Below are 12,393 nucleotides of genomic sequence, written 5' to 3'. Positions count from 1 at the left end.
AAGTCCCATCATCTCAGGCAGACGGTTGAAGGAAGAAAACCCTTCATGCCAAGAGCTTCCAGCGCTGCAAACTTGCCGATGCAGCATCCTGGAAGCACCCGACCACAGTCCGACTCCGAGTCCGTCCGAAAACTTCGAGCCGCCGACCAGCACTCCGACAACAAGCATCGAGCACCATCTCTACCGAGCGCTTCGATCCCGGCCTCGGCAACAGACAACAGGCAATAGGCAAAGCCGAGGATTTGGGGCCTTCCCCTCGGAGACTCTCGATCGCACAGTAGCATCGGCAGCGAAGCAGGCATTTCAGAAGTTTCTCCAGATGTTCCTCCGTGCTTTTCACAACTGTCTCCATCAAATCAGGATTGTGCACGGCATCCTACTTCACAAATACGGTATCAATTCGGAGCGGTCGCGCGCACTGCGTCACGCCGTCATCTTCTTCTCCCCCTGATGGATAATCAGTATTTTATTTCTTGCAAGGGAGTGGACACTGGAAATGAAGTATGTTATCATTGTGGTCTCCGTTGTACTTGAATAACCAGTGTCCGTGTGGAAATAATGTCTGGAGTACGGTGACAGTAATAGGGGGGACATGTGGGCAACGACGAGTAAACAATAGAGTCGCGCAGAAAGCGATCTTTGGAAACCGGAGATGGGGGAGGGAAAGTCCTGCCGGGTGGTAGAGTCGCTATGGAGATGGTGGAAGTTATAGAAGCTATCTTGCATGCGAAAGCTCATTGCGTGTTACCTGAGGACCAGGAGACCCCATCACTTCTGTTAGTTTGGGAGGGATGGAGTGTTTTACCTGCGTGAAATGAGACAGGGAGTGGTGATGGCACCTTCAATCGTGGTGAAAGAGAATCTCCATTTGCTGTAAAATGACTTGAGAGGAAAGTCTCATCTATGCAAATGATAGAATGGAATAGCACTTTTGCCAGTATCCGTGCGGCAGGAGGTATCGTCAAGATAACTGTGACAGACAGTAGCTTGGCTTTGTAAAATATTTCGTTAGATAATCTGTCTCTGGAATTTTGGACAGAAAGATCGATAGATGAGAGAGATGTCAGAATGGAAGCAATCTAATCTGAGGTCCATGTGGGAAGTTGTAGGCAACGTAGATGAAAATGACGAGATCAGCGAGGCTGCAGGAAGCATCTCCAATTGAGTCGTCCATGGACTCGCGGCACCAATTCAGTCATCTCTGTAGGGGGTGAACGGGTTGTTTCGGGAACACAGACGCCCTCAGAGGATTATGGCCTTGCAGGTGAATCAAAGTATCCGGGCGGCCAGAAAGAATGCACGTGGAACCATGGAGCAAAATTCACTAACATCTGTAGGGCAGTGATGGGAAGATAGGCCGGCGAATGAGGATAGAGCACTGCGGCTATGTAAGGGAACCTTCTATGTAATTGCCGCGGAGGTGTGAGTGGAAGAAGGATAGCGCCGGACCCAGAGGAACAGAAAGTAACCGCAATGTATGGGACGTAAATTGGGTCAGACCGGAGACACCGCTAATTCACGACTTCCTCACAACAATGACAGCAAGCGCAGAATTTACCATATTCTGTAGCTGTTCCCTGAACTTGGTCTGTGTAACGGCGTAAAGGGCCGTGTTTGTACAACAGCTCAGAAGCTGCAGAATGATGCCCAGCTCTCTCAGCGATTCGGGCGGACGCACAGGGTTGATAAAATCATTCAGCCGATACCACGCAGAATAAACAGTGAAAGGTGCCCATAGCACGATGAAATTCCCCGAAGTGATCAGCAATAAAACGAGGCATTTCCTGCGTTTCTCCATCTCCGGGTCTATGGTACTCTGTCCATTGCCGGGAACCCTGAGTCTCCTGCGAGCTCTGCTGGTGACTAAGACGTGCCTGGCGGTGAAACCGTTCGTTACTAGAACCAGCACAAATGTCAGTACAGGGTCGAGGAAGTAATAAAATAGGTCAATTTGAGTTATGAAACTGAAAACAAGAACTCTCTGTGAACAAATGAATGGGTTGATTGTCCACGTGCAGTTCTCTGAGAGCCTAAAACACCAATACATATTCTTTAAACAGCTGATCACAGTCACTGTCCCCAAAACCACGGCCACAGTTTTCCCGGTGCAATATTTTGTTTTCAGTTTCAAGCAATAAATGGCGACAACTCGATCAGAGGTGAACGTGACGGTGAACCAGACCGAACAGTCGGTGACGGTGTAAATCAGAGCAGCGTGGATATTACACCGTGGTCATTGAGCGGAAGAAAGCGCCGATTGGCATGTGCGTAAGTGAAACCTTGCTCAGTATCAGATCCAGGATAAGAACCAGCAGATCCGCCACGGCCATGGCAACCAGCTGCATTTGACAACTCTGGAGAGGCCACACTTTCCCCGAGACAGGATGAATATGGTCACTATCTCTACTAGAAGCAGCAGCAGAGAGGTTTCATTTTTTCTGACGGGAGGCGGAAATGCGTGCCCTGTAGTGGCCAAATGTGGTGGAGGACCCGTTTGTTCTTTATGGCGTTCTCGGAGACGATTGTCCAACCAGGTGGACAGGGAGATCAGGGAATCCGGGCTGTCGGTGTCATCTCTTGCCGCTAGCTTGTTTTTCACCATGTCAATGAGACCGTTCCGAAATACGTTTTGGAGTGCCTTATTGTGGGCCGCTAACGTCCGGAACGCCACGGAATATTCGGCAACGCTGCGTGAGCCCTGGCGGAGTGTGAGTAGGCGCTTAGCCGTATCTGTACCACGGACGGAGTCGTCAAAGATCTTTCTCATTTCCGCGATAAAGGTGGAAAAAAAGAGCAGATATCCGGTTGATTATATCAAACAGCTGTAGCCCACGCTAAGTCACTTCCCCGCAACAACCCCATGATATAAGCAATCTTTGACGTATCCGTGGAGTACGTGGATGACGGCTGTTATAACACCAAGGAGCACTGCAGAAGGAAGACCCGGCACTTTCCCAAATCCCCAGCGTAGTGCTCTGGTTCAGGTTCGTGCGGCTATCTTGATGGTGATGTTGCTGATACGTTGGGTGTTGGCACTACAGGCTGTCTGGGCTGGTTAGACAGAGTTCCAGGAGTGGGTAAAATACGCGGTCCACTTGGTCACCGATCTTCGTTACGTCAGCAGGGAGAACGGACGTTCGCCATGGCCTCCTGGAGGAGTTGGTCATGCAAACCTAGTTGGGAGTCCTGGCTGGTGAGGTCTTGTTGCAGGGTATTCGTGTCCGCTAGGTGCATAGTGGCCAGATCTTTCTGTTGCAACGAATGAGGCGACACAGGCATGGAGATTTAGTTAGGATGCAGACGTGAACGGCAAACAGGAAGGAGAGCAGGAAGGCAGAAGACGCACAGAATTTATCTTGACTCGGAGCGTAGAGAGAGAAACGGCTGACAAAATCCTTCTTAGCACGGAGAGACGGAGTTACGCAGGCAAGCCTTGGTGCTGAATTAACACTTTAAAAGACTTATTTTGGCGCGGGGAGGCTGGGTTTCACAGGTAAGCCTCTGAACTGGAGTTGAACTTAGAAAACTGATCCTGACACGAAGAAATTCAGTTTCACAGGTAATTTTCGATACTGGGCAAAACCTAGAACATACAGCCTTAAGCGTCCGGGAAAAGTTATTTACCACACCCTCAAAACCAACAATCTGGCAACTACTGGTTGTAACGCCGGAGTTCTCATGCTGCAGGTCCTGATGGAAACCAGGTGTGCCGTCATCAAAGAGAATTAGGAGCAAGTGGGAAACTGACGGTCGGAATTGTGGCACTATCAAAGGAAATTAGGAGAAAATAGGGAATTTACGATCCGGACCGTGACATGCACATTGTATCGAAAGGAAAGGCATGGAAGCAAAGCGCACAGCGCACTTCTGTTGGTACAAAACTAAAATCTAATCATTAGAAAGAGAGTACATATGGTCAGATGATGTTGTATCTTTATACGTAGGGCTAAGGAACAGCAGGGTAAAATGACCCAGATGGGAGTTATGTAAAGATCTCCAAACAGTGGCTAAGATAGAAAATGCATGGCAAAAGTGTAGTGTTACGATAGACATGAGGTATTTCAATATGTAGAAAGACTGTGAAATCAGATTTTCCAAAAACGCTTCCAAGAGGAGACATTTCTAGTATGCTATGATATGGCTTTTTCGAGCGGCTGGTGGTTGAGCTCACTTGGGGATCAGTTATGCTGGACTGGCTGTTGTGCAGGGAAGAGAAATTGATTAGATAGCTTTACGTAAAGCAACCTTTAAGGTGGTAAATACGGAGGATAGGTAGAGAGATTTACCGATGCATTATTGATTCCAAAGAAATTTACAGATGTCACATTAATATTACAAGTGCTCAGATACACAAATATTAGAGGAGAGGTACGAAGGAATAGAAGTAAGTACCTCAAAATATAAACTTTCCAGGAATTATAAATCAAAGATGACAATATTCGCAAGATTTACACGTTTACACTGATAAGATGGTAGTGCAAGATTTGCTGTGAATTTATACAATAGTGGTGCACATTCACACAGTCCAAATAATAAGCGACGGTAAAATTGCACAGTATTGCAGTCAGTGTCCGCCATACCTGGGAATGGTAAATAGTACTCAAACTGAGCTCTGTCGAACAGAGTTTAACAAGAGTCTAACAGTAAGGGACATTCACTTGCAGAATTGTGAGCAATTTTGCGTCCCTTTCTTATAAAGATATGCTGACATTGTGGAGGTCAATCAAAATGATTCCGCCTTTGAAAGGCTTGTCATTTGAGGGGCATTATATGGCTCTAGTCCTGTACTGTGTAATTCAGAGGAATAAGGCTGAACCCCTGCCTCAGCAAGGACCCGTTGCAATTTGCCTATCGCCACAATACGTCTTCGGTAGATGCAATTTCACTGGCTCTTCACGCGGCCTCTGACTATCTGGACAGCACAAACAACAAAGGTGCTGTTAATCGACAATATCTCAGCATGTAATACCATCACTCTCACAATCCGGATTGAAAAGTTGCAGACCCTGGGCCTCGGTACCTCCCTCTACAACTGGATCTTCGAATTCCTGACTGGAAGACCACAATATTTGCTGATTGATGATAAAATCTCCTACCCGCTGACAATCAACACTGGTGCGCCTCAGAGTTGCGTGATTAGCCCACTGCTCTAAAATCTTTAATGCTCAAATACCGTCTATAAATTTGCTGATGACACAACCATTTTCTGGTAGAACCTGACATGGAAACGAGAGGGCGTTCAGGAGCGAGATGTCCCAACTGGAAGAGTGGCGTCGTAGCAACAACCTTGCACTCAACGTCAGTAAAACCAAAGAGCTGATTGTGGACTCTGGAAAGGTAAGAGAAAGGAGCACTTTCCAATCCTCAGAGGATTCAGAAGTGGAGAGAGTGAGCATTGTCATGTTCCTAGGTGTCAAGATCTCTGAGGATGTAAACTGGTCCCAACATATCCATGCATTTATAAACAAAGCAAGAAAAAGACCATACTTCATTCGGAGTTTGAAGAGGTTTGATGTGTGAACAAGTACAAATGCAGTTTAAAAAAATCCTCTTTAGATGTACCGTGACGCGCATTCTGACAGGCCACATCGCTCTCTGGTATGATAGTGGGGGGTTGTGGGGTGATGGTGCTGTGCTACTGCACAGGACCGAAAGTATCTGCAGACGGTTGTAAATCTCGTCGACTTCATCTTGGGTACCAGCCTAACAAAGTACCCAGGACATCTTCAGGGAGCGGTGTCCCAGAAAGGCAGCGTCCGGTATTAAGGACATCCAGCACCCAGGACAAGCCATTTTTCCACTGTCACCATCCAGGAGCTACAGAAGCCTAAAAACACACGCTCGGTGATTTAGGTAATTTTCCTCCCTTCTGTCATCCGATTCGTAAATGGGCATTCAACCCGTAAGCACAACCCACTTTTTAATATCTTATTTCTCTTTTTTGCACGATTTTTAACTGTAATTGATGTACTTATGCCTTTGTTGCTATTATTATAATTTATTATATTCGTTATGTATTGCATTGAAGTGCGGCTGCTACTTTAACAAATTTCACGACACATGCTGGTATAACGGCCTTTGCCGCAACTGGCTCCCGTTGCCTAGGGCGAATAGCCGTCGACCCCGCCAACAGTGCAATTGCTTTGGTGCGGATACGGTGTGAGGCACCCAGTGATCAGCCACGACACAAATATCAAACAATATGCCAAGTGCGAGTAAAGATTTATACGTTATAGCAAGTTTTGGTGATGGGTTAGTGGCAACAGCTAGAAGAAAATGTGCCCCGTTAGTAACATATCAGTCCTGTGCGCATAATATTTTAATACTTCGGAGCTCACGCCTCCGATTCCATCCACAACGTCTTTCCGAGACTGCGGCCACCATCCGAACCCCCGAGGTCCGGTATCTGCCGCCCTGGAACCGCTATCCGTTCCCCGCACGTCTGTCCTGTCGGCTCGCCTCCCGAAAAAGCCCGCGCTCCTCAACTCAGCACACATATACAAGATAACATAACATGACTTGCATTGGCTAGCAAATGAAGACAATTTCCATTATCACTACGTATATTCCAAACACGCTGTACAGAGAACACCTTGCTCAGCATTTAACAGTACGAGAAGCCATTTTGGTAATAAGCAATTAACAGTTAACTGTCCATCTAGTATTACTGAGAACCCTACATTCTCCCCCCACCGAAGTAAGTCATGCCGTCATGACAGTCAGATAATTCGCCACGCCTTCCTGCAAAACAAACAGCCCAATCCACGTGCAGAAAGCAGGGAAATAACTTCCCAAAACAGTAGAGATCACACCCTGCTCCCCGGGTGCAACATAGGCCAACTTCTCCGGGGGATTCCGACTTCTATGAGACCTACGTATCCCCGCTTCTGACTCTTCCGCCTCGGAGACTATAGGGGACCTTTTGAAACTACGAGGCGGTCACCCAAACCCCTCGGCGCCTCGGAACCCTCTATCTCTGGTTCAAACCCGACATACTCTCCTTCAGCGCCCTGCGGTACCACGGACTGCCTATCACTAGCCCCCCTTACCCCGTCTAACACAGTGGGGAAATACCAGGACTCTCTTCCTCGATCACGGGAGTATAAGCGAACGGCAGAAGATACCAACCATCCCAGTCATCATCCTCCGAGTCAGTATCCCGCACAGGGGCTGGACCTGGGCCCGTCTCTCCCGAGGTAGGCACGTCCTCCACCCTGCGGGGACGCAGAGTCCTGATACTGGGTGCAGCCGCCGCTTCAAGCTCCCGTTTTATCTGTACGTCTTACCCCAGGGGCAAAAGGTGATTCTGATGGAGAATCTTGACAGGCCCCTTTCTATCCTCGGGCCGCACCCGGAAAACCGGTAAATTTGGCATCTGACTCTCCACCACATAGGGCGTGGCTGCCCAGTGATCAGCCAATTTGTGCTTTCCAGTTAATCCCAGATTCCTTATGAGGCTTCGTTCTCCCGGTAGGAGTTGGGAGAACTTTACTTTCGTTTCATATCTTCTCTTATTTCCCCGATTCTGCCGGACGGCCGCCTCCCCGGCTAACTCGTAAGCCCATTTCAGCTCTTTCCTCATATCAGACACATACTTCAAGTAAGGCGTCGGCGATGCCTCACCCGCATCAGTCCCGAAACAGAGGTCAATGGGCAACCTGGCTTCGCCCCCAAACATAAGATAATAGGGGCAGTAACCAGTAGCTTCATTCCGTGTACAGTTGTAACGGTGAACCATTTGCCTAATATGTCGACTCCAGCGGTTCTTTTTGCTGATCTCCAGAGTCCCGATTAAACATCTCCGGCTGGGGACCGCCCTGCGGATGATAGGGCGTGGTCCTCGATTTCTCAACCCCGAGCATGCCCAGTCACTCATAGATGAGTTTACTCTCAAAGTCCCGTCCCTGGCCACTATGTATCCGCCGGCGAAAAATATTCTCTCATAGCATTTTCGCCACTGTAGTCGCTCCCTGATCCTTGGTAGGAAAAGCTTGAGCATACCTGGTGTTTTGGACCGTGGTGACCAAGATATTCGTCGTGTTGCTGGCATCGGGTTCTATGGCCACGAAATCCATGCACACCAGGTCAAACGGCCCCGCAATCTGCAAGTGGGACAAAGGGACAGCCTGCCCAGGCAGCGAATTCCGCCGTATGCAGGATTAGCAGTACTCTTCGACCTCCGTCCTCATTCGGGGCCAGTAAAACCGGTCCTTGGGCAATCCTTAGGTCTTTTCCACCCCCACATGTCCAGAGCCATCATGGAGGGACTTCAAGACAACCTTCCGATACTTCTCAGGCAGGACCAGCTGCCAACACCGAGGTCGGTCCGAGAGTGACCTTACCCGCTATAAATTTTTGTTTTTCAAACTCAACCGTAGTTATTCGCTCAATAACAGAAACACTGAAACGTGTTCAGTCTTCTCCACCTGTGTCACATCCCCCTCTTCCACGGCGTGCCAGACAGGGCCAATGCCCGGGTCATCTCGCTGAGCAGCGGCCACTTCCCCAGGGTTTAACTCCGGCAGCTGCGTGGTCTTCAGAGCAGTGAGATCACTGTAAACTAGGGGCACGGCGTCATTGGACGCCCCGAATGAGTCCACTGCTCGATCTGGCCTCTCCTTCTCCTCAGCCTGCACCGTGATAGCAAGATGGCCCATCGCCTTCACCCCGGATGCAGAAACACTCTCATACTCCGCGTACTTCTTCAGTTCCTCATGCCTCCGTCGGGACAGAGCATCCGTATCGACATTCCGGCTCCCGGGGCGGTACTTCAGGCTGAAATCATATACAGACAAGGCTGCCAGCCACCGACGGTCTGTGGCATCCAGTTTATCCACCACCGCCCATTTCAACGCCAGCAACTCCAACTTTTGAGTGGGATAGTTCCTCTCCAAAGGTGACAAACACTGGCTGACAAATGCCACAGGCCTCAGGCCAGCGCCCTGATCCTGATATAGAACGGCCCCTAACCCTCATGACTGGCGTCAGTGTGTAGCACGTAGAACAATCGGGGGTTTGCAAAAGCCAGCACCGGCGCCTGAGTCAGCATCTCCTTCAGTAACAGAAAAGACGCTTCACATTTGTCATCCCATCTCTGTCCGAAGGGCTCTGACGGGTTCAAATATTCTCCCATCTCCCGTCCTTCCCCCACCCCCCTCTGTCCCAGGGGAGGGTAGCCACGCAGAGGCTGGTTCAAGGGATGACTCACCTGGGCGTAGACCTTCACGAATCTCTGGTAGTACCCATAGAACCCTAGGCACGAACGCAGAGCACTCACGGTCTGGGGCCTTGGCCAGGTGGTCACTGCTTCGATCTTAGCCGTGTGTTCGCTACACCATTCCGCGAGATAATGTGTCCAACATAGCTACCAGAACTGGCACTTGTCCAGGGAAAGCTTCAACCCTTCCTGCTTCAGCCGGTTGAGCACCTTCAGTATTCTCGCTTCTTGTTCTTCCAAGATGGATCCAAATACTGAGTCAACCAAATATACTAACATTTCGAGCAGGTTCCTATCTCCCACTGTCTTCTCCATGACCCTCTAGAAGGTGCCAGGGGCCCTCGATATGCCCTGGGGCATCCTTTCGAACTGGTAAAATCCCAGAGGGCAAATGAAGGCTGTATTCTCCTTATCGGCCTCACTCATCGGGATCTGGTAATATCCAGTCCTCAAACCCACTTCGCCCCACTCAGACAGGCCAGCGCGTCTTCGACCCGGGGTCTGTGTTCTGATCAAGGACCCTGCGCCTGTTCAGTGTTCTATAGTCCACACACATATCAACCTTCCCATTCTTCTTCTGGGCCACTACGATAGGAGAGGCATAAGGTCTTCGGGACTCTGTAATGATCCCAGCCTCCTTCAACTTGCCCAAATGCTGCCGCACGTCTTCCACATCTGCAGCAGCCAGTCGCCACGATCTTTCACTAAACGGAGTATCCTCAGTTACCCGTATGGTGTGGTGAATGCTCTTGGAACAACCCACATCAAACTCGTCAGTGGAAAAAACACCTGTCAGCGTCATCATCTTCTGCACCAGCCTCCGCTTCCAACCTTCCTGGACAAGTGATGCCCCAAAGTTAAAAGCTTTCAGCGGTCAACTTAGGCCCTTGTCCCAACAGCAATCTCCCAACTGGCCTCACGGGGGTGCTATGCATCACCATCATGGGGAACAAATGTTCCAGAGGCATCTCTCGCTTAAAGGTGACATCCCGTTTCGTAGTGCTCCTGACGAACACCACCAGCCTGCGTGCCTGCACCACCGAAGCAGACTGGAAGACGGTTTCAATGAACAACTACCCACTGGCCCCCAGAGAAAGCAGATCTCCCAGTGGCCACACATTTTAATTCCACATCCCATTCCCATTCTGATATGTCTATCCACGGTCTCCTCTACTATCAAGAAGAAGCCACACACAGGTTGGAGGAACAACACCTTATATTCCGTCTGGGTAGCCTCCAACCTGATGGCATGAACATCGACTTGTCTAACTTCCGCTAAGGCCCCACCTCCCCCTCGTACCCCATCTGTTACTTATTTTTATGCACACATTCTTTCTCTCACTCTCCTTTTTCTCCCTCTGTCCCTCTGAATCCAGATCCATGATCCTCTCATATCCCTTTTGCCAATCACCTCTCCAGCTCTTGGCTCCATCCCTCCCCCTCCTGTCTTTTCCTATCATTTCTGATCTCCCCTCCACCCTGCCCCCCCACTTCCAAATCTCTTATTAGCGCTTCTTTCAGTTAGTCATGATGAAGGGTCTCGGCCCGAAACGTCGACTGTACCTCTTCCCAGAGATGTTACCTGGCCGGTTGCGTTCACCAGCAACTTTTACGTGTGTTGCTTGAAATTCCAGCATCTGCAGATTTCTTCGTGTTTGCAGATACACCAATAGCTTCACACTGGGAAGCGGCCGTTCACCTGCTCGGTGTGAGCGAAGAGACTCATTCAGTTAACCCACCTTGTGATGCTCCACTGAGTTCACTATAAATAGAGGCCACATTTCTGTCCGGAGTGAGCAAAGAGTTTTACTCAATCATTCCAGCTGCTGTAACACCAGCAACTTCACATCAGGGAGGAAGTTCAGATCAGCTCTGTGTTAAATGTTTAACCATCACGGTGACTGAAGGCAGCTGCAGGTTCATGAGGGACTGTTACTGTCAGATTCTGCAGTTCTTGCGGCTGCTCATCGCACCCAGGACTGAACCCTAGTCACTGAGCATTGGAGGAGTCCGTTCTGCCGATGTTAGCCTTAAACTAGACGAGTGTTTAATATTCTGGATCTGTGAAAGATAAATCAGTTCTGTATCAAATCCCGTGTCTCAGGTACTTACTGTCTCTGCCACACTCACAATGTAAACTAGGGAGGCCACTCAGACTATTTGATCCCTGCCCATATTTCCGTTCCATATCAGTATATCAAAATCTATCCCTGCCTTTCCCCTCTCACTCTCCCTGTGATGACAGGTTGCAACCAGTCACCACTCCGTGGGAGAAGAGATCTCCCTTGAATTTCAGAGAATCATAGAAATCTACAGCACATTACAGACCCTTTGGCCCACAGTGTTGTGTCGACCATGTAACTTACTCTGGAAACTGCCTAGAATTACCCTACCGCATAGCCCTCTATTTTCCCGAGCCCCATGTATCTAGTCTCTTAAAAAACCCTATTGTATCCGCCTCTACCACCGTCGCTGGCAGTGCATTCCACGCACACACCACTCCTTGTTTAGAAAAAACTTAGCTCTGACATCTCCTCTGTGCCTATTTTCAAGCAGCTTAAACATATGCCCCCTCGTGTTAGCCGTTTCAGCCCTGGGAAAAAGCCTGTGGCTATCCACACAACCAATGCCTCTCATCATCCTATACACCTGCATGAATCTCCTGCATGATTGTCTCCAGGCTGAATAAGACGACGTGCTCACTGTGGTTTTGACGTTCTTCAAGGCTCCGGACGAAGTTGGTTAAACTCCTTCCCCGCTCTTTCCAACGTTTTGTGTCATTTTCACTAATTTCAAAGGACTGTGCTTCAGACAGCTGGGTTGTTGCAACGCGACTCTCAAGCCTGACAGCAGACCAGCGAATGAATTTTCGACAGAGCGGATTCAGAAAGAGTTGGCAGTGTGAGTCAGGGCTTTAGGGCTCCAGAGAATTATGGGGTCTAGAGTTTACGAGGAGGAGGAGAAATCAGACCAGCAGGATATGGCTACAAATTAAAGATCAGAAACATTTGGAAACTGGTTGAATGAAAAAAAAGGTGGTTAATTTCTGTAAATTACTGGTGGAAATCAACAGATCAGGCAGCAAATGTGGAGAGGAATAAATACACAACGTTTAGGCCGAGCTCCCTCAGTATCCTTAGCCTATGAACTCCGCTGCCCATTTGCTGCCTGAACTG

Source organism: Mobula birostris, chromosome 13, assembly GCF_030028105.1.
Source record: "Mobula birostris isolate sMobBir1 chromosome 13, sMobBir1.hap1, whole genome shotgun sequence".
Lineage (NCBI taxonomy): Eukaryota > Metazoa > Chordata > Chondrichthyes > Myliobatiformes > Myliobatidae > Mobula > Mobula birostris.
The sequence above is the reverse complement of the archived record's forward strand: the minus strand, read 5'-3'. Positions refer to the sequence as shown.